Genomic DNA, 25,481 nt, shown 5'->3' on the forward strand with positions numbered 1-25,481 from the left:
ATCCTTCTGAAACAATTGCATCATCTGGCAAAAAAACTGTGTCACCATTAATGAATTTGGTAAAAAAAATCGAGTCATTATTCGGAAGACGAATTGCTTCCCCACTTAAGCAAATCTTTTTAAAAACTACTAGACAAAATGCCGCCATTGAATCCTAGAGGAAATACTACACGCAAAAAGTATGGAGATTATTTTGATCTTCTCTACAGAAGGGAGGAAAATCGAATCTTCCTAAACCTTTCTTTTGATAGTTTCTCATTCTAGAATTATTTCAAATCGCAGAGCTTCTCACTTTAGAAAGAATCCCTCCACCCAAAATCCACTTTGGATGACATATTTCAAGCAAGAAAACTTTAGAAAAACCACGCTACACTAAGAAAATATGACTAAAAAATATATAAATCATCATTTTGAGACAAAAAGTAGCTTTATGAGAAAAATCACTAAAAATGTTCAAATTACCAAAATACCCATGACATCAGAACACCCCTAAAACCTACATTATGCTTAGGAAAATATTTTCGAATACATAAAACAACAAACTAAAATCGAATAAACTATTTTACCAACTTTTACAAAATTCAACAAAAGTATAAAAACGCCCCTCATAGGGTCCACGATCATTTTATGCCAAAAACCCATAAGTGACAAAAATCAATATTTTCATTAAAATCCTTATGAAAAATTGATTTCAAAATGTCAAAAATCAACTTTTCAACGAAAAAACCCTCTTTGAGGGCAATTCGATAATTTTTCAAACCCTAAAAATAAAAAAATTTGAAACTAATATTAATTAACGTAAATTGAAAGTTTAATAAATCAAATTAAAATTATTGAATAAATAAAATCAATTAATTAAGCCCACGGGCCAAATTTTAAGTGATAGCCCATTTACTTAAATGGGGCCCAAATGATATTTACTAAAGAATCCTCCACCGAGGGTCCAAAAGAATTAAAAATATAATTTAATAAAGAACTTTTCATTATTAAGGGATTCTTTAAAAAAACTTAAAAAAATTTCATTTTACGTAAGTCAAAATTCAAAATTAAAATAAAACCTAATTGTATCAACTTAACCTTATCTCTAAGAGACCTAATCCCAACCTAATCTTTCAAAAACTCTTTAAAAAAGGAGCCACCACCACCTAAATTTGTAGGTCAAGAAAAATTCTAGGAAAAAGATGCCAAAAATTCCCTCAAGACTTTTCAAAACCCTAAAATGGAAGCCTTAAATTCATACCTAACACTCAAATCCTAGTTTTTCACCTAAAAAACACCCAAAAATTCTTAAAAACACATCAAAAAGTCAAAAAATATTCAGATCTAGGAGAAGAAAATCAAATCTCGAATATTAGAAGTAGATCTAGTAACGGAGACAAAAACGAGAAGATTCACACGAGGAACGCTCTCCGTCATTTTTTGAGGGAATCGACCGTCGTAATCACCCAGGTAAAGAATGTAATTTTTTATTTTATTTTTATGATGTTTTTTCTTGCAATATAGTTTTTTTTGGAAGAAGTAGATATCGACATTCATTGATCGGGATTAGTACCTAACACCTTCCAATCCCATAACGTGATTCTTGAACCCATTTTTTTGTAGTTCAATATTTTTTATCTGTTAGAGTTATATTTCGATTTCGAGACTGTAAAACTAAGTGGCGACTCCCAAAAAATAAAAAGCGGATCCACACCCATGGATCGGGGGCACTTTCACAAGGAAGGAAATCTAAGATTTTGTTACATGCCACGAAGAGTAAAGGGGAAGTATGTCAGAGGGGGGAGTTAGAAAATCATTATTCTTACCAATATCCTATAAACCTGTTTGGAAGCAACATATTTTAATTAGAAAAATAATACAAGTAAATAATGAACATGAAATGTCATATAATAATATTCATAAATAAAAAGTCATTAATTTATCTATAAAAAAAATAATTAATTTATGTCTTAACTCTTAGAGATGGTAAGTCATTAAGAGTTTAGTTCTCGGTTCTATACTAGTTGAGAACTAAATCAAATTGATTGATTAACCAATTTCTTTTTTCTAGAATCGAATCATAACTTGTTCCAAATCAGTCCAAAGCCATCAATTTGGTTCGGTTCTCAATTTGAACCTGACCAACTTGCATCCCGGCCGCAAGAATGCAATTATTTGTTTGTTACTTCTTTTGAAGATAATCACAAGGTTTCTATGGCTCAAGTTTGGTTCATCCCTAATCCGATCCTAGAGAGGTTTAGATCACCCTAAGTTAACTATTCTCAAATGATTTCAAGCGGATTTGGGTTCGGTTTGATCAATTTCTAGGGTTTATAAAACTTAAATTCATGTATTTTTCAAAATCATTGGGACTCATTTGATATATTTTTTTACTCAAAATAGAGATCCCATACCTATCTTAATTGAAAAATGGTTAGGAATGATAGTGAACATATTTTTACTATTTTATTCTTATAATAAGAGAAGACGGAGTAAAGTGGTTTGACACCAAAATTTGATATTCCTAAAATACCCCATAATATAATTAAGCTTATTAATTATGAGGATTTATTTTTTCAAAACTATTAAAGCTGCAAATCCACAACTCTTACAATCACATAAGAGAGAAGGCCAAATTTTGTTTCCTAAAATGCCCCAAAATACAACCTGTCCTACGAACTATTAGAGCCTATTTTGCCAAAATCAAGAAGATTGTATATCTCCATGATTTTTAGAATCGGTTAGCTAATTTTCTTAAAATTATGCAAATATCCTTATATTATGTTATTTTCAAAATCTCTTTAATCAATATTTTAAATTACAAAAAGGCCCTTGTAATACATGTGCGTTTGCACATGCTACCTACTAGTTATTTGTAATTTTTTGTTGAGCAACCAAGGGATTTTATAAAAGAAAAAATAGAGTACATTTTGGAAAACATAACAGGCAAGTAAATTAGTAACGACATTAGCTTATTTGTATACATGATTTATATATAGACTTTAGTTGTAGTATTTTTGAAATATGAAGGAGGGGTAAAAGGGATCAAAGTTGGGTCCGACCAAATTAATTGATTCGGGTGGATTGGTCGGATAATTTTGACCCATTTCAAAGTAATTTATTAACAAATGTGACTTGAACTCAAGACCTCTCCCCATTTCGACCACTACATCTAATACTGATTTGTTGATGAATGATTAACTAAAATAGATAAAAATATAGCATACAATATACAAAATAATTTTCATTCGGATATAGGTGGATATAAGGATGGATTCGTATCCGACCCGTATCCGACTTGGGTTGAGGAACATGAACCCATACCCATATTTAATTCATATGTACTAAAATGAATCAAACCCGCTAAAAATCAGATTCGGTTCCCTTGGATTTCGAATAAAATCCGACCCATTTTAAGCCCTATTCTAACATAGATTTTAACCTCAATATTTATACAAGGGCAGTTATATGGACATGAGTATGATTAATTGTAAAAGTTGGTACCATGTCCTTAGTGATTTTCTTCAAAAGGTAATTAAAGATGGGTGCCTCGAGAAAAACATGGCACTGCCTTATGTTAAAGGATAGATAATCTACTTTTTGTGATTGACCCTTGTTAAGTCTTAGAATTACTCCACCCGAGGGTTCTAGGTCTTTTTTGGAACACCCTTGGAATACTTAGTATTGTGAATATTCCTTCCGTTAAAAAATCCTCACTAACGCTCAAGTTCTATAGAATTCCTTATTACATTTTTAGAGGGAAAAAGAAATACCTCCTTAGGATCATATGCTCTTCCTTATATAGATTTGTGAAGATGCATCACTTAATCCCTCCTTCCTTGACTCTTGCCTTAGACTTTAAAAAAAATATTCAACAAAAATCTTGCTATAATACATACATTTCTGGGATTCACATTAATCCCATCAGATCTTTCGTAGTTCCATTTTTATTTAGTCAATCCGCACGATCTTCAACTCCGACTCATAATGACGCATAGCATTCTGTTACTGATTTTAAGTTTTCTCCTCCACAATTGCCCTCTCTTGGAAATTTAGGAAAAAGCATTGCTCAGTGTTTCAGGATCTCTGACTTGTACTCTGCTACATGTTGCTATTGTTATCCGATAGATACTCGAGAATCGAAAAAAATAAAGTTTGACTGAGACTTGTGTTGAACACAATGTCCTTAAGACAATTTTGTTCCCGCAGCTTGGTACCCACGGATCAATGAACAATTGTCTCCCAGGGTACAACGATTACACATATAGAGATAGCACTACAATTTACATGTCTAGCGAATCGAATGTTAAGTTTGTAGTCTTAAAGAATGGAGATGAGAAAATAAAATACAAGCATGTTAAAACAGCAAAGAAGAAGAATAAATTTTTAATTTAAAAAAACTAAAGTCGAAATGACCTATTTATAGAATGTTAAGAAACAAGGTGTTTCTTAGGAAAAGAAAGGTTCTGAGAGATATAATGTCTCTTGGAAAAGGAAATGTGTATCTTTTAAGAGACAACCCAAAATCAAAAGAGGTGTCCTTACTGAACGAACAGGCACCCATGGAAATCAAGAGGCGTGTCCTCTCTGAATTATGGGGTGTGCCCCTTTAAAATCAAGAGGTATCATTTGATAGGAAGTAGGGGTGTGCCACTTCAAAAGAAAATTCGGATTTAAGCCCAAGCCCAACACATAAATTAGCAAAAGGGCTCGTCGTGTGCGCCCACATGAAGTCAAATTGTCTAAATCTACACCCCCCTGCACGCGCATCGTGTGCCCGCACATGCATTAAGGATGTTTTGGATCAATGGATCAAATCCTTCTTTGGCCCATGGCCCCTTTGTGTGCATGCGTGTGCTTATCCAAGTCTCTCTCTCATATTCACTTAAGTGATATGAGAAGTTCTATATAAGAACTAGATAATTTTCTTATTTCTATCCGATGTGGGACTAAAGAGTTTCACTAATAAACTCAATAGTTATATAATCCACATACAACAAACCATGGCTAGTAGGGATTGTTTGGAGCCGATTTCTCATTTATCAAAAATGGATTTTTTGACAAGTAAATACTTGAAATTATTCTCTTCAATGAGAAGAATAAGTTTCCAAGTGGTCCCGCCTCAAATAAATTGTGGGACCCACTTAAATTGTAGCTCGAATAGGCCCACTCAGTCACAAAAATCTAGAAAAAAAAGATTTTTTCCAACAACTATCTCTCTGTAGGTTGGTTCGTTTACGTACCCAAGATGTATTGATGACGTTTTGCCTTTTCTGTTTCATTTCATTTTTTGATATGGAGCTAGTTAATACTATTACACATGGCGAAATAATGATGGTCTAGTAAATCGTGTGTCGTTTGAAATCTCTTTGTGTTTCGTGTGCGGTTATCTATACCACATCTTAATGATTACCATTAATTTGAGACGTTAATGATTTTCATTAACTAATGCTAATAATGACCTCAACTCCCACAATCTTGTCTATTGCTCTTCCTTTCCTATTTCTATAAACTCTTTTTTCCCTTCAATTTTTTTTATTTTGTTATTTTATGAAGGTTTCTTATGCTTTTCTTTGGTTTCATTCAATTCAAGTGTTCATCTCTTTCCTTACGGGAGAAACTCTTTCAACTAGGTAAAAAATCACCCTTACCTTTTATTTATTTATTATTATCCTCCTTTCCTAGGTAAGGTCTCATTTTTGTCCCCACGCATGTGGTGAAAATGATATACCATCCACCTTCTAGACCTACCATAGAAAGATTTAGGGAAAAATTCGACATTGTTGATAATATTTGGACAAAATACGGTGACAACCATTCCCTGGCTCATCGTTTCTTAAAAGTTACAACAATTACTTTTGGGGCCAATTTAGGACTGGTTTGACTGTGCCCCACAATCCCCTTACTCGAAAGGTTCTTCATTTTTATAAATGTGCTCTTGAGAAAATCAATGGGAACTTCTACTGCCTAAGTAGGTCGATTGAATTGAGGAATACCCAATTAGGGGAGGGGTACAAACTCGGTCTCTGGAATATACGTGCTCAATTGGAGATGAGGCAATGTCCGATAAAAAAAGGATACTTCTACCTTACCAAGAGAAGGGGAAAACCTCCCATTCTCCGACTCCCTGACTTAGATAAAGAGTGGTTTCTTTACCTGATCCTTCTTATCGGCCAACGGGAGAGTGATGCTAAGTATATTGTTCCTTTACTTGTCTTTAACTCCTTTACTTCTTTAGGTTAGTTTCTAGTCCCTGATCATTAAATTTTACAAAATTCGAGGTTGGGTATGATTTTCCTTTTTCGATTCTTGCAAATTTTTCGAGGGATAATAGGGTTCTTGAGTCTATGATGATCACGTTGTCATAGGATAAAAAGTGACTCGTCGTGTTTTGTATGTATTTGGGATTGATTCATAATTTTGGCGTTGAGTTGTAATTTTTAATAGATTAGTTGGGGATAATTATAGGTTTTGAGAGTCAACATGTACTTCGTAATAATCTAGTAAGGGGAGAGTTATACAAACAAGGAATTGGGGGAGTTAATTGTAATTTCTAAATATTCTAACTCTTTAAATAAAACGGAGAGTTTTAGAAACGGGATTGAAGCCCTAAAGTTTTGAACTTTTAGTTGCTACGGAGCTTGGAGATGGAGAAGATGAACTAGAAAGAGAAGGAATTCTCCCTCACTATGAGAGAGAATTATGATCGATGAAGCTTCAAACATGTAAACCTTCCCTTTATTTCCAATTTCTTAGTGAAATTTATAATTTCATGCAATTTCTTTTTGGTTTCTTGTTCTCCGAATTTTCTTTTCCTTACAAATTTCTTAGTAAAATTTATGATCTCCTACCATTTTTATTCTTATCTTCTAAATCTAAAACTTAATCTAACTACCTCATCATATTGATATTGGATCTTTCATCCATTATCTTAATGAGATAGAAAATTCGTTTAGAAAAGAAGAATAAAACTATGATCTGACAGCAAATGAAGTAAGATGATTTGCAAAAAGTTAAACATTCCAAGTAGTGAGAAGATTTGCTTTATCTAAATTCTTTAGTTCAGACCGAGGATGCTACCTTCAAACATTAAGAGTAGGCAACCAAATATTCCATATCTTTGTTTGATGTTTATATTGCATTCTATATGTACAAGAGTCTTGATCTAGAGGGTGTCCATACCTATAACAACAAAAGGTGTCTACATGGCACGTTTTAGTCGGAGATTAAACACCTTGAGCTCCATGTCATATAGAAAGCAATTTGTTTAGTAATCCGGTGTGTTTTGAACTCTAACCAAAGCGTGCCACGTAGAAACCATATATTTCAATTCTATAGGAATGCGATACTGCAATTGATCCTAATTGTATGTATGACTGGGTCACTTCGATTTCTCAAAGGTCATGAGAGTATTTGTCCTCTTCAATTTTTAGGGTGTAGTTTTTAATCTCATCTAATACTATCAAAATGTTTATTATTTTATTTGGACATTGACAATAAAGACTTATTTTTTGGAAGACAAAAAATGTACCAAAAACCCCCTTTTAAAAAAATATGGACTTTTAGTACCCACTTTATCAAATATAAGTCTAAAAAGGATTTTGAAGTAAAAATGTCATAATTGCCCTTTCATAGACTTGAGGTTTAAAGAAACTATTTATTTGAGGAACTCTTATGTTTTAAAATTAATGACATTCCCCTTGTGTATCGTCATTTCTTACGGATCAATGAAAAAAACACCGTACTTTCTTTTCCCAAAACTAATAAAATCTTTACTCACATAGACGATGATGATGACTACAACAATAATGATGATCATCAAATTGATTTGGTATATATATATAACATAATTTTAAAATTTGACTTGAATGTTCATCAAATTGATTCAACTTAACAATTAGCAAGTTAATTCAAATGAAAATAAAATTATATTAAATTTATAAATAATTTTTAATAAATAAATTTTTTTTTTTTGTTTTTGTTTTTTACAAAAGTATTAATAATAAAAATAAATTAGTCAAGTTTTTTATTTGATTCATTATATTTTTATATCAAATCATTTTGTAAAGTTGTTAAAAAGGGCATTTTCCCTTCCAAAAAATCCTAAAACAATTAATATTAATATTTTATTAACTGAGACTTAAATGGTTTGCATTGGACTATTTAGTACATATTCTCAATAAAAAGTCATTCATAGTCATTGTCCCTATTTTATTTTGAATAGTGTTGCATGACATTAAACAATGACATCGATTCACACATTATTGAAGTGGATGAATGTACCGAGTGAAAGGTTCACACAGGAGTAAAAAGCATCCATGACTCTGCACACGTCCACATCAGCAATGTGTGAATTAATGTCATTTTTAATGTCACTTCAGCATTTTCTTTCTCTTTTATGGAGATAATGTAATTGCTGAGTCCTTGGTCTGACATTTTACAAACCAATTAATCACTTGGATAAATTAAAAAAATCAATTTAACGTTTTCCCATAAAATCCATCATGCCGTTATGCACATTTCTGTGTCTGGGACCAACTTAGTATTTTTTTTTTTTTTAAATGATGCTATGGACAAAAAATTTATAAAAGATTGAAATTTGCAAAATGACTAAAATATTTTTATTTTTTTACATCTATTTTCAAAATGATACCCATTCTCTAGTTCAAACTTCAAATTTTGAATTATTTATTTATTTATTTTTATATCCAGGAATGCCAGTAAACAACGCACCAAGCCCGTATTTGGACTTTGCCCAATTCATAGACCATGGTCTTATCCTGTACAAGGACAAGTTCTGGGGCACGTGCAAGTGCAACGCCCACACATTACACGCACTAGGTAAGTGAAGGTGCACCCTCATGGGTGGCCCCTGAGGATTAATGCTCATACCGGGTATCAAACTCAGGACCTACGGGCATTAAATGCTTAGCAGTCTGGCATAGTCTTAAATTTCCATTGAGTCAAATTAGAATTTAACCCAAGTTCCATATTAAAATTATTTGCAATATTAACACATCAAATAGTTGTATTCACCATTATGTAATGCCATCCAGTCAATTTAACCCAAGTTCCATATTAAAATTATTTGCAATATTAACACATCAAATAGTTGTATTCACCATTATGTAATGCCATCCAGTCAATGGGTACAAAATCTAACAGACAATATTAACACATCAAATGGTTGAATCTCCAAAATTAGTTTCCAGCTAATAAAGGAAAATTATTCACTGACAATAAAATCTGATTTTCATTTGTTTTGTAGCTAGTGGAATTTTCCCACTTAAATAACTACTGTACATTGTCCCCTGTGGAGAGTGCAAAGGATTTGTTTACGTTTTTCTTATGTGTGGAAGTCGTCTCAAGATTAGAGAGAACATATTTCATCACATCTTTTCATGTGAAAATTTTCAACCCAATGCACCTTGATACATCATGTCATCAATCAAATGGATTGGGTGAAATACTGTGGACCGATCGAACTTTATGCAAAATATGAGAAGGCATATTTTGAGAAATTTCAAGGGAGCTAATATTTATGAGATTTAAAAAATAAAAATAATAATTAAATGGGCATTTTGTAATGGTCATGAAGACAAGCCTCTTGGCAGGCTTGATCCAAGTCAGACTCCCTACTTCCAAATCAATTTTGGCTGTGATGTATGATCATTGGGTCAAGACTAGAGTTGCCTCCTAGTTTTAATGTCTAGGAATCAGTCATAACTGATTTTTTCAAGGCAAAGAAATTGTAAATCAAATATAAGGTTTACCCCCGAAAATAAAATTAAAAAAGATAGATAAAACTCCATAATTCCATAAAAGACAACTAAGATAACTTGATCCAATTAACTTGATTAACATTAGAATATTGATTGACAAATTATGGCAGAATATAACATGCAAATCATAATCTAATTGCTAGAAGCAATGGAAAGAAAATCGTTCTGTACTGCTTGAATAGGAAATTCAAAGAGACAATTTGGGGATTTTACTAGGCACTGACTGAGATAACCAAACGGCTTATTTCTCTAGGCGAAGGCATCGACACGATTGACTGGTTCTGGCTAAACCCAATTAGTTTCTATAGTGCAGGCTAAAACACAAATTGGTGACTGTATCTGGAAATGGCCCTGCAGTTTTTGAGGTCAACTGGGTTACCAAGTTTTGTTCAATCATAAAGTATTTAATTTGTTAGCTTAGCTTCATGAATAACACGCCTACTTCAACAGATTAAATGAAACTTGGGCATGATATTAACATTTTGGCACAAAATATTTCTGTTGCTTCGAAGAATACATGTACACATACAGTAAAACATAATCAGACATATCTAGATATATAACCTGCTGCCACATAATTGTCCGCTCAAAGTTGCGTTAGCCAAGTAAGTGGGAATTAGACTATCGATTAGTGCTGGTATTATTGTGCACCAACTACCATATTTGCATGATCATTGAACTTGGAATATAAGCTTCATTTCATCCAACCCACGTTTATATCGAGCTTAAAAATAGAGTATAATATAGAAGGGTTCTCTGAGACATGTTTGCAAGTACAAATCCCTACATTTCAGTCGGTAAATAATCTTGGTAGAGGAAGAAAAATTTACCATATGGATGTAATGTGGCATAGTCCAAAAAGAAAATAAGAAATCATTTAGGAGGGAAATTAGGGGTAAAACTCTAATCAGCAACTTAATTACCTTTTCGGCCTACAAAAAAACTAATAAATAAATATCAGATTCAAAGGGTAGCAACTCTATTACCGAAGACCTCATTAATTAATTATCTAGAAGGCAAGACAATTACAAATCCACTAGGCTCCCTACACCTCCACTTGGAAAGATGCTTGTTTTCGTCCGTGCCTTGAGGATGAGCTCAGTAGCTCACCTGCTGTCCAACATTGTTGAGGTGTCCCTAAATGTTTCCTTGAATTTCCTCAAAAAAATTGGGTCGCTAACATTTTTAACCAAAGATGTAAACCCACCAAATGATTATAAACCCATATAGGGCTTTCTATTTTCTCCATCACAACCGTATTTGATGACTATCTTAGATGTATAAACAGCACCTGAAGAAATACCTTGGCTCCTACCACACAAACAAAACAAGAAATCCAAAAAATCTCAAACCTGAAATGACATCTTCTCTTAGTAAATAGATTCAATACTGATTCAGTGGCAAAGTTTTATTATCCTGAGAACACATGGAGAATTAAATTTCCGATTTCCATCCCTATTGTGGTCTGTGGTGAGGAGATCCATTGTCCCCAGATCTATTTGTTATTGTCGAAGAAGTTCTCAGTGAACGAAAATAAAATCATATTCTGGTTCCAGATGAAGCTTAATTCCATCCCATGCACCTTCCCATTGGTGATGACCAATTTATTTTCTCAAAAGCAACTACATGATCCCTTCACAATCTAAGGAGATTCCTTTCGACTTATGAAATGGCTTCAGGACTTTATCAACCTAGAAAAAAGGTAAATTTTTATGGGGAAGCTTACAAATGAATGAGCTATCCAAAAGGTTTGGGATATCTTGGACTTTATGGATGGTAAACTTCCAGCTAATTAATTACTTGGGCACTCGTCCTTTCCCTAGAATGGTGCCAAAAGAGAGCTGTGAAAATCTAGCTAGAAAAAATTGCAAAAGGGTTGAGGGATAGAAATCTAAACTTCTCTCTGAAAGCGTAGATTAACTTTTCTAAAACTTATCCGAGATGACTTGGTCTTGTTCACGGATGAGATGAGATGTCAAAACGAGTTTTAAAACCGTGGGTATGGTACCTCAAACTAGTAAAGGAGTGATTTTAGTGGTCTGGTTACATCTATCTTCATCAATTAGACAGATTTCTTGCTTAGCCTTGAAAAAAGTGAAATAGTGATTAGACAATTGATGAAAAATAAGATATTTTCTTCATAATAGAGTGTCCACTCACCACTTTAGAATTGACCCAAGAACCTTGAAAACAAATCTCAACAAATCAAACAAGCAAACCATAGAGCCATAAGTTTTCTTCTCCTTCTTATCTTTTTTTTTTTTTTTGCTTTAGTTTCACCCAATAATAAGAATTGAAAAGAGAGCTGCCAATAAAGGAAAGAATACATCATGGATAGGATTCTAAAACAATTTTGTTTTGCATAACTTTTAGTTGTGCACCTTAGTAAACATGTATTGATCAATCACAAAGTAACTTCAAAAAGAGATGCTCAAGCATTATATGTGTATGCATGTTAAATATAAAGCTCTACATCATCATCACCAATATAAGAATTTTGGAATGCATTGCTTGGCCAACCTGCTTATCAATCTTGTTCAGGTTCAGCAGTGGCGAAGAGTTTTTCAGCTAGATGTCCTCAACTTTCCATTCTTCACAAAGTGGATTGCCCGAAACTGTCATTTTTTTAATGTGGAAGTGTTTCTATTGGTTTGTTAAGAAGGGAATTCTTCGGTGGCTTAAGAAATTTTATTTTGTCTCTAAGCCTAGTCATTCTATAAGCACGACAACCCTCAGGTGGGATGGACGAAACCAGACCATGGATGGGGCAAAATTACTATGGATAGTTCGTGCTTGGAGAATCCAGATCCCTCCTGAGGGTGTTAAGGGATTGGAATGGTAATGTGTTACTCATGGCCTGCTGGTTTTTTGGCCAATCGACTAACAATATCTCAGAGTGTCAAGCACTGTTAGAAGGTTTGTAATTTCAAAATTGGTCAGTAAGGAAGGTAGTTATTGAATTAGATTCAATGCATCTGGTCAAGGGCCTAAAGGAGGTACCCTTCTGTGGTGGATGGACCACTTGATTAAAAATACAATACAGAGAGATTATCATCAGCGACTTGGAGAGCGATTCATTCATATAGAGAAGGGACCATGGTGGCTGATTCTCTAGCAAAATTTGCAACCTCTTCTAAGTCATCTGGTACTTTTTCTTCCTTTGCTGATTGTCTTTAATCAGTGAGAAAATCTCTAATGGAGACCATGTTTCTCTCCCTCTTTTGCGGCATTTTGTAATTATAGGGGTATCCCCCTTTCCTTTTGTATCTTGAATTTTAATGTTTTTTCTTCTTCTAAGCAAGCAAAGGGTTAAATTGTTATAGAAAAGGTGAACAACAATGGCTCAGGGCATACTTCCGACAAAACAATCTTGGACTCAAGAAGCTCCAAAAGTTGACATTAAAAAACTTGGGCAACTGAGGAAGAAAATCTATTTTTTTTCCCCAAACACCACTAAAAAATACAAAAGAACACACCCTACCCTAATAATTAGGGAATCATCTTCTCAATCTAGATTTAGTGTTGATTAGAGGGCCCAAAAAGGATCAAGAATTTTTTTCTCCTCGATATACCCTTCTGATACCTTGTTATCAGTTCAGATTTGATTTCCCATTTGTCTCTCTTCAAAGCAAGCCAATCCTGTAATATCAATCTTTGAGTCCGCCCACAACGATTGCTTTTCCATCGATTAAGATTCTGAATGGGTTTGGCATCTCCATAACAAAAAACTAAATCTTATGATATGATTCAATTTTTTTTTTCTTTTTTGCTAAGTAAGCAAAGAGCATATTAAATGGGAAAAATTTCAAAGGAATTCCAGATATGATTTATGTGGATATAGGAATTCCTATCATGAAAGAAGGATATTAGGATTTATTTGCCTATGCGAATGCCTATCGTGATTGATATCCCACAAAAGTTCCCTTATTGCATGTGGGGTTGCTTTGGCCTAGGTAGATTCATTCAGTCAGTCATTCAATATGCAATCTTCAAACTGGTTCACAATCTTATCATGAAACACATATATTACATGTACAGATATCATGAAACACAATCTCACATGCTCGGATAACATGTCAACTAAAAATTGTCCAATCAAGGCTCTTTTTAACCAATTACTTAGTAATCTACTTCAATTAGTGTTGGCAATGAACACAAACCACCATCGTTGCATGATTTTAAAACAGTAGATTTGCTAGCTTAGTTTCATACAACCCACATTTCTAATGAACTTAAAACTAGAGTATAATGTGCCCAGATTATCAGAGACATATTTTCATGGAAAAATGGCCTACATTTCAACTGGTAAATATTCTTTGAGGAAGATAAAAATACTACAGGGATATACTGAGGCATATTTCAAGAATAAGAAAGAAAATCATCAAACAAGACAAATAGGGGAGGAACTCTATCGGGAGGGGGATAAATCAACAACTTAAATGTATTATCCATCTAGTTCGAAAATACATAAGGAAAAACTTATAATATTCAATCACATTCTGAGGCCAGCAGCTCTACTACTGATGACCTTATAAATCTAGAAGGAAAGTTCCTTAGACCTTCACTAGGATCCCTGCATCTCCACCTTCAAGGAGACCTATTTTCGTCTGCCTTGGAGACCTTGTTTTTTAATTGAGAGTAACACCTTCTAAGGGTGGAGAGGATTCTCAGAAAATTTCCCAAAAATTCCTTCAAAGACTCGGATCACTAACCATTTTACCAATTGTAACAACATATACCAATAATCAAGAGCCTTGCAGTCTTTTTTTTTTTTTTTTCCCTTTTGGAATGATAACTGAAAATTATCTAAAATGTAGAAACAACTTAAGAAGAAATAACAAAGTTTCTGTAATAAGGTTACACAATTGGATCTCATTACCCTGATAAAAATAAGGGGGATTAAGTTTCTACCAGATTTCCATCCCTATGTACGCAGGGTGATTTTTGTGGGGACTCAAGAAAAAGTACAGAATTTCTGTAGATAAAGAAAGCCAATTACAAAATGGGATCCAAAAATCATTATAACCACTCAAAAATTAGGGGAAAGGAAAACAAATGAAAAGATATAGATGAGATAAGTTGAGGTATCACTCAACCAAAAGGTGTTAGGGAATTCGTTGCTTAATTCGAGGAATCACTCGACCAACTAGGGGATTCACTCACCAGCCTCTAGAGGATTAAATCACTCAAGTGTTTCTGCAATACAAGAATCCAAAAAGAAAAAGAAATCTTACCCTACTTATAATTATTTTTTCTTGTTTTCTTCACTTATTACATAGCATAAGAATCTTAGAAATTAGAACCTAATTAACGATCCTATCATGAAATTTCACAAATCAACATGTGCTCTATGTGTGGAACAACTTCCAAAAACTTTGAAAATCAACCCCCACATGTCAGACGTCCCTCCCTCTCATAGACCTAATTTTCTTCATTTTTGTGGTCAAAGTCAACTGCATCATCCTCCTTTCTTGAGACAAAAACTCGACCTCAAGTTTGGTTAGAATTATAAGAGATTAACCTCTCATGAACTCATTGGAAATCTTCACAAAACCATATGATACTTTCATTTGGTCTAGATGTCACTTATGCAATAACGATGAATTGAGGCCATCTTGCACACGAAACAAAATATCAAAGATTCAGTCCAGCCATGATCTCTACACTACTGGCTACAATATCATTGAGGTCAGTTTAACCCTTTGATGCGTAGCTGTGCAGGGAGATTTTTTTGGAGAGTCAAAGAAAAAATGTACATAAATTTTGTAGATAGAGAATCCAATTATAAAAAGGGATCGAAAGATTATTACAAGCATTCCAAAAAAGGAAAAAACTGAACCTCGACTTTGGTTAGAATTATTAGGAACTAACCACTCATGCCAATCTTCACAAAATCATATGACAATTTCATTTGGCTTTGGAATGTCCATTTGTGCAATAATGATGAATTATTTGCATGCAAAACAAAATATCAATAATTCAGTCCAACCACGATGTCCATACTATTGGCCTCACAGTTTCCTTGACACATCAAACCCGTCAATGCATAGTGAGGAAGGGAGATTTTTATGGAGACTTGAAAAAGAAATGCAAAACTTTTGTAAAAAGAGAAATCCAATTATAAAATGGGATATAAAGATCATAACAAACAACCAAAATAAGAAGAAAAAAAACATGAGAAAAGATAGATAAATAAGAAAATTTGGACGGTCACGAACCAAAAGGGTTAGAGAATCACTCATCTATTTAGGGAATTATTCGACCGATTAGGAGATTCACTCACTCTATAGAATCAAATCGATATTGTATTGCATTAAGAAAGTAACACAAAAACAAATTTTTTAAAGTTACTTCTTCTACCCAAAGCATCCTCCCCTACTTATAGACATTTTTTTTCTTATTTTTTCATTTAATAAATACACTAAATACTCTATAGGAAATAACACTGAAATCCTAAAAATTATATCACGCCCCCGATTGAGGATCAAGATTTTCCCAAATCTCGAGAGTGAAGCAAAAAAAAATCAAAATCAAGATCTTTAAAACTTAAATACGATATGGATTTCTTCCAAATAATTTCGATAGAATTTCCCCTAAAAATTGGACTTATGAAAAAACATTCACTCGTAGAAATATACCAATACAATTAAAATCCATATATCTATTGTATTTCTACTACCATATCATAACGAATATACATCACTTAAAAAAAAAACATGCTTATAATTACAACCCATGGCTATAATTACCAGTACAATTAATCCATATATTCATTGTATTTCAACCACCATATCATAACGAATATATATCACATTAAAAAAAAAAAAGGTTAAAATTACAACCCAAAAGTGTACATAGATCAACTACACATCTCATATCGATCAACAATTGTCTACGTCATAAATATTAATTCTCACTCTCTGAACATATACATACAAATAGATATAAGGGTCACGTTCAGCACCAAACATTTTGACCAACATTTTAGCCAACCATTTTTGTCCTACATGGGTTAGAAGTTTTGTTGTTAAACAATGTTTTGCTAAAATCCTCACCGTAGAGATCATCCTCACCAAAAATCAGCCCATTCCAAAACTTCTAACCCATGTTTTGAAAAATGTTTTGTCAAAATGTTTGGTGCTGAACATTTCCCTAGATATAATACACATGGTTCTTACAAATAGGTATTGCAAAATATCTTCCCAAATATTTTAGAATTATAAACATCCAATAGTATATTGAAAGTAGTAAATCATAAAATAGTAAACATGCAGGTACATCATCCCATAGTTATCATCATAATTGCATCTTATGCTCTATTACATAGTGCTAAAAAACACTCACCCAAATTCAATTATTTTTATTTTTACAATATTAAAATATCAGAGAAAATATATGAAACCAATTATTCTATAATTCGATGCATGAATTTTAAATTTAAATCATAATAAATTTGAAACTAACTATCAAAATTGACATAAAACATATTTCTTTGAAACCTATAGTACGAATTTAAAATTAGAAGTTTACTATCTTTGCAATTGGGTTTTATGCATTCCTATGACATTAAAATGATTTTGCTAGTTAATTTTCTTGGTGATTCAACAGAATAGTCAGGTGATTAAGTAGATCTCGACATCGTAGATATTTTGTTCTTCAATGTCGGATCTTAATTCCCATCCGAAACACGTTTAAATCTCAGTTAAATAAAACGTACACAAACCCATTATTAAAATGCACTCGTCTCTATTTCTATTTCTATTTCTGTTTTTGCTTCTCTCTCGCAGTATGAAAGAACATCAACTTGTATTATAATATAATATATTATATTATATTATAATATATAAAAAGAATACACCTAGGTATCTAATCAATTACCACATTCATTAGTTATAATATATTATAATATTATATTATGTAATATAATAATATATATTATATTTATATTAATATATAATACTTCAATAATATCAAATTTATCCCTCTTATATAAATAATTATAATTAAACCTAATTTTATAATAAAATTTTATTTTAATATTTTTAATAATTAAATAATATATTTTTTTCTATATATTTTTCTTTTCTCGGTTATGTTCCCTAAATTAGATCAATTCGAACTGTGAATCTCGGATTTTCAAAATTCTTCATTGATTTTCTCTATTGTTCAAAATACACCTTACACTCTAAGTTCTTTTGATAAAGTTAATATTTTCATAATTTATCCTATTAAATTCATATTTAAGAATGCTTCCAGCCTAATCTATGTTTTTGATGCTTTTGAATTCAACAGTAACGTCCATTTACTAAAAGAGCTTTTATATGAAATTTTGAGTTTTATCTTCTTTGACTAAATGTTCTAATTCTTCGATCATAATTATGATAAGATTTCTCAAATTATACATTTTATTTGTCAAATTTTCCTTTTAGCAAGTTTTTATTTTAGATTGACAATGTTACAATTTTTTTAATATATATATTTTTTTAAAAGTAAATAAGAAAATAGGTCAATATACGTAGTAAAATTTCATGGCATTACAAATTATAACCTAGGTACTTACCCTATTTTGAAACATCACAAATTAACATTTGTTCCAAGCTTAGAAAAACTTCCAACAAGACTTGAAAATCAATCCCCTTGCATGGGATGTCCCCCTTTCCCATTTCTTATTGAGAAAAAAGTTCAATCTCAAGTTTGGTAAGAACTATTAGAGACTAACTAGTGTTGAACTGCAGAAATCTTCACAAAATCAAATGACAGATTTATTCAACTTTGGCACGACATTTATAAAATAATAATGAATCTCCGCCAATTTGCCTGCAAAACAAAATACCAACAATATACTCCAGCCTTGATCTCCGCATTGTTGACATATGCAATGCACAATTGCCTTAAAGCCATTTGAATGCAATTGATGCATGGAAGATTACACTACCAATACGAACACTTGACTTATTTCCTTAAATTCCTCATTGATGTTGGTAGATATAAAACATACTCCCTTCTCCTTGGCAGGTTAGATAACTACCTTGTGTTTTGCATAGGAGGGTGTAAATTGCTTTAACATCATTATGTATAAAAGAATAAGTGTTAGCTTTGTCCCTATATGTGACATCATTATCATGAAGTCAAAGCCTTCCCAAGAGGATATAAGAAGCCCTGATTGGGACATTCTTAAAAATAACATCATTTTTATATTGGTCAATGTTAAATGAAAGGGAGCATTAGCTGGTCACACTCTTCGTGCATTCAACGTCCACCAAACCTATAGAATAACGTGTAGGGTGTTGTGTAGTAGGTAACTTGAGTGTTTCAACCATGTAGCTTGAAATTATATTTTCTGAACTTCAACTATTTAAAATCAATTAGCACAACTTGCTTTACAGCTTGCATGTAGTATGGAAAAAACTATGTTGAGTTGAAGGATCAACATATCGTATTAGCAATAAGTTACTAATGATACAAATAAGATGTCGACCTTCTCCAAATTTCTCGACTTGGGCTTCTAACTCAATTTTAGTGATAATTTTTCCTTCACCAGTCATGAATGTGGATTGTAGCAAAAACTCGACTACTACTAGACAAAGTGGAAGTGTGTGAATCAATAGATACAAAAGGAATTATAAGAGATTGTGTTTAATCGAACACACAAAATCAATTTAAATCAATAGATTCAATTGACAAATAATCAATAACTTGAATAAGATAAGCAAAGAAATAGAAAGTAACTAAGAGATAAGAGAGAATTGTATTAATATGTTTTGAATTTCATTTTTGAAGCTCCTTATATGAATAATTTCATCATAACAACATACAAACCTTCTAAAATATTAAAAAATAACTTTTCTAACCTATTATAACTCAATTTGGACACTTATAATTATAGCTTAAAGAATAAAAATGAAATTAGAACAAAATAAAAATCTAAAAACAAATTAGAGACCAAACGAAACTAGACAAAATAGAAATCCAACTAGAACTTAGAAAATAGAAATAAATCCTATAAGAATTAGGAAGCTACTTAAGACTCTATCTAGAATTCTAGATGTCCTTCATCACATAAGTCCACATGTATTAAGGGCATCTCCAATTTACAAAACTACCATCGTTAGGATTCATGCGATTGGTCAACCGGGATTTTGTGAAATCCAAGATTGACGTTTTTGTGAGAAAAAATCTTTCCAAAACAAATACTTATAGCCAATACCCACACGCGCACACAATCTTTTAGGAATTAGATACAAAACATGTTGTGTAATTAACATAAAAAATATATTCAGTGATAATCTTTACTATTACACAACATATAAGGAAACAAAGCACATCATCAAATTGAAGAGTTATGCAAATTTCTTCAGCAACAATTTGAAAGCAAGCCAAGTGCTGAACCGCAGCAGCATATGTAGATTTCAACCCATTACTGAGGGTTGTAGAAGTATGTTCATCTCCATCTTTATCAACTAGAAAGTTTTATCACTTAGACTCTAAAATAGTTAGCTAGTGATTAAATTAAACAATTGATAGGAAACAAAAGAGTTCCATCATAACAGACAGGTGGCCCCCTCACCACATTGGAATTGAAGATAAAACGCACCCAATCAAACAGGTAGACCATGGAGCTATGTGTTGGGTCTTTTCTCCACTTCTAGTTTTTTTATTTTTTTCATCCAGTAGTAAGGATTGGAAAGTAAAGTTCCCTTGGAAGTCAAGTGGTCATGAAATCATCATATGGGGCTGAAATTTGGAGAATCTTTCCTCAGTTGCTAAAAATGGGGATATCAGACCTTTCCTAAGGGAAGACAGAGAACTTCCCACTAAAGGGAAGACTAAGAGAAATTCTTGAAAAATAAGCTAGCCAACTTCAAAAACTACATAGCTTGTCACCAAATGAAACACAGATATATACATATAAATGACATAAAAGAAAAGCTCATGGTGTAAACAGATCTGATAAAAGGGAGAAGCTTTTACCTTTTTATGAGATTTATCTTCTGCAACAACTTTCCACAAGAAGGCCATGCCAATCTACTACCAACATAAAAGGAAGATAAACAACATAGAAACTTTATATATTTGGTATTTTACAAATATTCACTAAGATGCACTTACTAAACCTAGTTCATGATGACCAAACAAAACCAAAGAGAAAAAAAATTAGAAACCAAAAGAAGGGGCTGTACACTAAAGCATCAGATTATTTCCAAATCCATTTGTACACACAGCCCATAAGAATGAACGGTATTATGGACTATTTTTCTTTCTAGAAATCAGTTATATTTTAAGATTCAAATGCTTCCCTAAAAGAGGCCAGAAACTCAATTTACAAATGGTTGACAGAAAGTGCATACGATTAGTTCTCCAAAGCTTGGGCTTAACTCTAACAAAAGAAGAATATTAGAAAGGCGGTTTCCACCCAAAATTATCAAGGAACCCAAGATGAATTCCAATCATTTGGGAAAAACCTGAGAGTTGCTTGTTCAAGTTCAGTTTTGATGGGCCAAAAGGGTGTAATCCGGGTTTAGTGGGTCTTTTCTTCCCTTTTAGCTTTTTCTTCTTTTCATCGAGTAGAAAGGATTGGAAAGTAAAGTTCCCTTATTGAAGTGGTCATGAAATCATCATATAGGGAAGAAATTTGGACAATCTTTCCTCAGTTTGTAAATGGGGATATCAGACCTTTCCTAAGGGAAGACAAACAGAACTTCTTAATAAAGGAAAGGCTAAGAGAAGTTCTCCAAAATTATTGCAAGCAAACAAGGCGGGTTGGTTAGATCTTTGATTCTCAAACAAAAAATACGTAGTTTGTGAAAAATGAAACACAAATATAAACAATGAAAGAAAAGCTTTTGGTATGAACAGATCTGATAAAAGGGCGAAGTTCTAACCTTTTTTATGAGGTTTTTCTTTTGCAACAACTTACCGCAAGAACGCCATGCCCATCAACCACATCTTCCACAAAACTAAAAGAAAGAAAGAAAAAACATAGAAACATTCTGCATTTAAGTACTTAACAATATACACGACGATTTACTTTCTAAACCTAGTTCATGACGCCGAAGCAAAACGCTAAAGAAAAAAAAAATAGAAATTACAAGAAGGGCTGTAAACTAAAACCATCAGATCATCATCTCCAAATCGCTTGAACATTACTAAAAGTATATAGAATACTAATTCCGTTAAATCCGCACACTGTGCAGGCGTACCTTATGTCCTTACTACCCATTTCATCTCCCAAGAGAAACATCCAAAGTCACGCTTTCATTCATGCTCCCACCCCTCAATTAAATTAAAATTAATTTCAAAAATTACTGATTCTAGGTATCTCCTAGGTTGCGACAAAGATTAAAAAACAAAGATGAGAGAGAGAGAGAGAGAGGTAAGGTTACAGGATGTGAACGGTCAGGCGTGGAACAGATGTGAACAAAGGTCAGTCGATTCCAACTTTTTTTTTCTTCTTTTTCTCTCTATAAGATATATAGAAGTGGGTCAGAAAAGCCCAGAAAAACATCGGAAAACTTCCGATACCCGCAACCGAAGCTGACAGAAGAGAAGTAAGCACGCACCAACAACGGCATACCCTTATACAATTGCTAGAATGTGCTCACTCTCTTCTGTCAATCTCTCATTTCCCAGAAAAAAAAAAAAAAAAAAATCTCGAAAAGAAATATTCAGCTATATAAACAGAGGGAAGAGCAAATCACAATCCACAGTGAAATTCATATAAAGAAATGTAATCGAAGCCGTAACTGTCCCACTCACTCTTACTCTGACTTTCATAAGAAAGAAAGGACTCCATCTCAGCCAATCAAGAAAAAAATAAAGACTTTGGTTCAGGATTTATCTACTATACAACAAAACCATTTTCTAGTTTTTTTCTCCTCTCTCTGTCGACGGGATCTATCCCTTCATGCAAAACAAACGCACACGTGTCTATGGCACGTACCTTGTGTACTGGATGAATCCTGTACTGTCGATGGAGACAGAGAAGTAGGTAATGGGTTTACTTCCACCTGTGCTCTCGACCACTATTTTTACCCAGCGAGAGAAGAGAGAGAAACTAATGTAAGTAGTTTTTCTTTTATTTCTTTTCGGCAAACAAAACAAATTTTGTCCAGAAACAATTGATTGGTTGGGGTGTCGTGATGTCCATAAGATAGGCTTTTGATTATATATTTAATTGTGATATTTTATCATCGGATTTGAAGGATTAGTGGCCGTTGGATAGTTGTTGTGATGTAGGCTTTAGTCATTAGTGGCATTTGTTTGAGTTCGGAACCAGGATTTTCTTGTAGTGGGGGCAAATTACGGTTAGTTATATAGTTGAAGAACTTGAAGATGATTGATTTTATGGAGAAATTAAGAGTTTTTTTGTTAGAAGTTGAAAAAAATGATATTTAGGTCATTTTCAATTAGTATATGAGAAGGCCCAATCATGAAGCAATGTCATCAACAAAATATTTGAAAGGAGAGGGGGGGGGGTGCAAATAGGGAGAGTTGTGAGGGAGTTGGGACAAATGGGGCATGTAAATAGTTGAAAATATAGGGGAGTCTCAAAGTTTTGTGGAGGCAATTGTCCCTACCAACTCCTTACTAGACTCGCCCCTAGTTCTGGGTGCACGAATTTAATGGAAGGAACAATATAGGGCAGAAAACAACCGACACTAGTAGATTAAGATAATATTGACGATAACTTGTCCAAGTTATGGACAATTAGGGATTCGGCTTGGGGTCAAACCGGAATCACATCAACATAGGACCCTTTTGCCATATGATGGAATCATAGATTTTCTTTTCTCGGCATGTGTGGAGCACATTTTTGTCAAATCTAGAGGAAATGACAGGACACGTGCATTCCCTAGGCCCACAACTCCGACTTTAACATTAAGTACTTCGGTTCAGGAAACTGCACGATTGGTCCAAAAGTCAGATTGTTAGGGTCGGAACAACAAGTTAGTTTTGTACAGTTGGGAAAATCGAATGGGACGAAAAGGAACAAGACAAACAAAAAGTTGGATAAACACGATAATATAAGATAAAAACAAAGTCTGATCATGCAACCGAATCCTTTCATTTAATACAAAGTCCACAAGTACAAATCAAAGCAACACTAATAACGATGTTTTCTAACTTATCAACTGTAAAATAATAAATTCAAATTGTAGACACCACATTTTTGCATCTGCTTGATTTGACAATCCGTCACCCAGTTGTTGTGGATTCCTAATGATAGGCATAGAATATGCAAAAAAATCAAAAGTTTTTTGGAGGCCCTCTTCCGATTCCTTTCAATTCCATGTGTTTATTTCTCAAATCATCATTATTCTACCTCTTCTTTCCTTGGCACACTCGACATAAAATTACCCACGCTAAAGATCGTTACATCATACACTCGATTTAGTAAGTATGCATGACTAAGTTCGCCATACACTTTGATAATTTAGAAATCTGTCAATGCTAAAAAAATAAGAACTTGAGATTTAGAAACAATCACATTGGGACTAAAATAAACCTCATACCAAAATTCATAAAAATTGATAAAATGATAGAAATACCCATCGTGGGTCCCGTACTTTTGAAAAGTCTAAAAATACTTTCATTACCCTCAGAATATGATTTCGAGTCTAACAAAACTAAAATCGATGAAAACGAAGAAGTTTACGAAAAATTGCAAAATTAACCAAAACACCCTTTAACATCTGACTTTTACCTAGAGACCTTGATTCTTAGGAAAATGTAACAAAAAATAAATTTCTGACAAATTTACATTTAAAAAAAATTAGAAACCTCCACTTAAGAAAATTTTAAGTTTTAAACATTAAATAACATTTTAACCTTAGTTAATCAATCAAATAAAAATTTCAAACTTAATCAATCGATAAGAGAACATTAATTAAAATGTTAACCTTAATTAACAAACCAATATTAAAATTTAACCTTAATTAACCAATCAAATTAAACATTAAAATTAAAATCTTGAGAATCTAAATCGACCAATCAAATCGAACTTTAAAATTAAAATCTTGAGAGCCTAAATCAACCAATCAAATTGAACCTTGAGATTAAATCTTAAAGACCTAACTTAACCAATCAAATCGACTATTAAAATCCAAATCTTGCGAATCTAAATCAATCAATCAAATCGACTATTAAAATCCAAATCTTGCGAATCTAAATCAATCAACCAAATCAAACATTAAAATTCAACTCGTCATCTAACTATTCAACGAATAAAACATATTCTAAAACATTTAACCAATCAAAGGATTATTAAGTCGTAAAGCACAGGATCCTAACCATTTTCTTTTTTTAGAAGCAAAGGATAAGGAATCCCACAATTCGACCAACAAGAGTAAAAAAAATAAGATAGGAAACTTTCCCTCATTCATAAAAAGCTAAAAAAAGGAATAAAAAAATTTAGAAAGAAAATTTTATAAAGAGGACGTGGGGAGAGACTTACACGATGGGGAGAAGAAGCGAAAAAAAGACTCAATTTTATCCATTTTCTTGACAACAACAAGGAAAAAATGAAGAAATAAGAAGGCTTGACTTGTGTTTTTCATCTCCCCGAAGTCTCTCCTTCATCCTTCATTAATAGCCCACAATAGCACTTTTTTTTCGTCCTCCATATAGCAACCACAAACCCATGTCTTGCTCATCTCTTTCTTCATAATAGCAACCCACAATCCCACTTCTTGTTCATCTCTCTCTTCATTACAACAGCCA

The 25,481-nt window shown here is 32.9% G+C and overlaps 1 long non-coding RNA gene across 2 annotated transcripts; it reads right to left on the reverse strand.

The window, feature by feature from the left end:
• Positions 1-10,458: 10,458 nt before the first annotated feature.
• LOC147389168 (uncharacterized) lies at positions 10,459-22,779 on the reverse strand. Of its 2 annotated transcripts, none has more exons than XR_015170666.1 (2): positions 20,733-22,779; positions 10,459-15,375 (listed from the first exon to the last, which is right to left on the reverse strand). It is a non-coding gene; the product is annotated as an uncharacterized LOC147389168 (long non-coding RNA). The 2 variants fall into 2 exon arrangements; XR_015170665.1 differs by having other exon boundaries at positions 10,459-19,335.
• Positions 22,780-25,481: the final 2,702 nt, after the last annotated feature.

The sequence above is a fragment of the Akebia trifoliata genome, chromosome 12, assembly GCF_017979445.1.
Source record: "Akebia trifoliata isolate Shusen 1 chromosome 12, ASM1797944v1, whole genome shotgun sequence".
NCBI classification, from domain to species: domain Eukaryota; kingdom Viridiplantae; phylum Streptophyta; class Magnoliopsida; order Ranunculales; family Lardizabalaceae; genus Akebia; species Akebia trifoliata.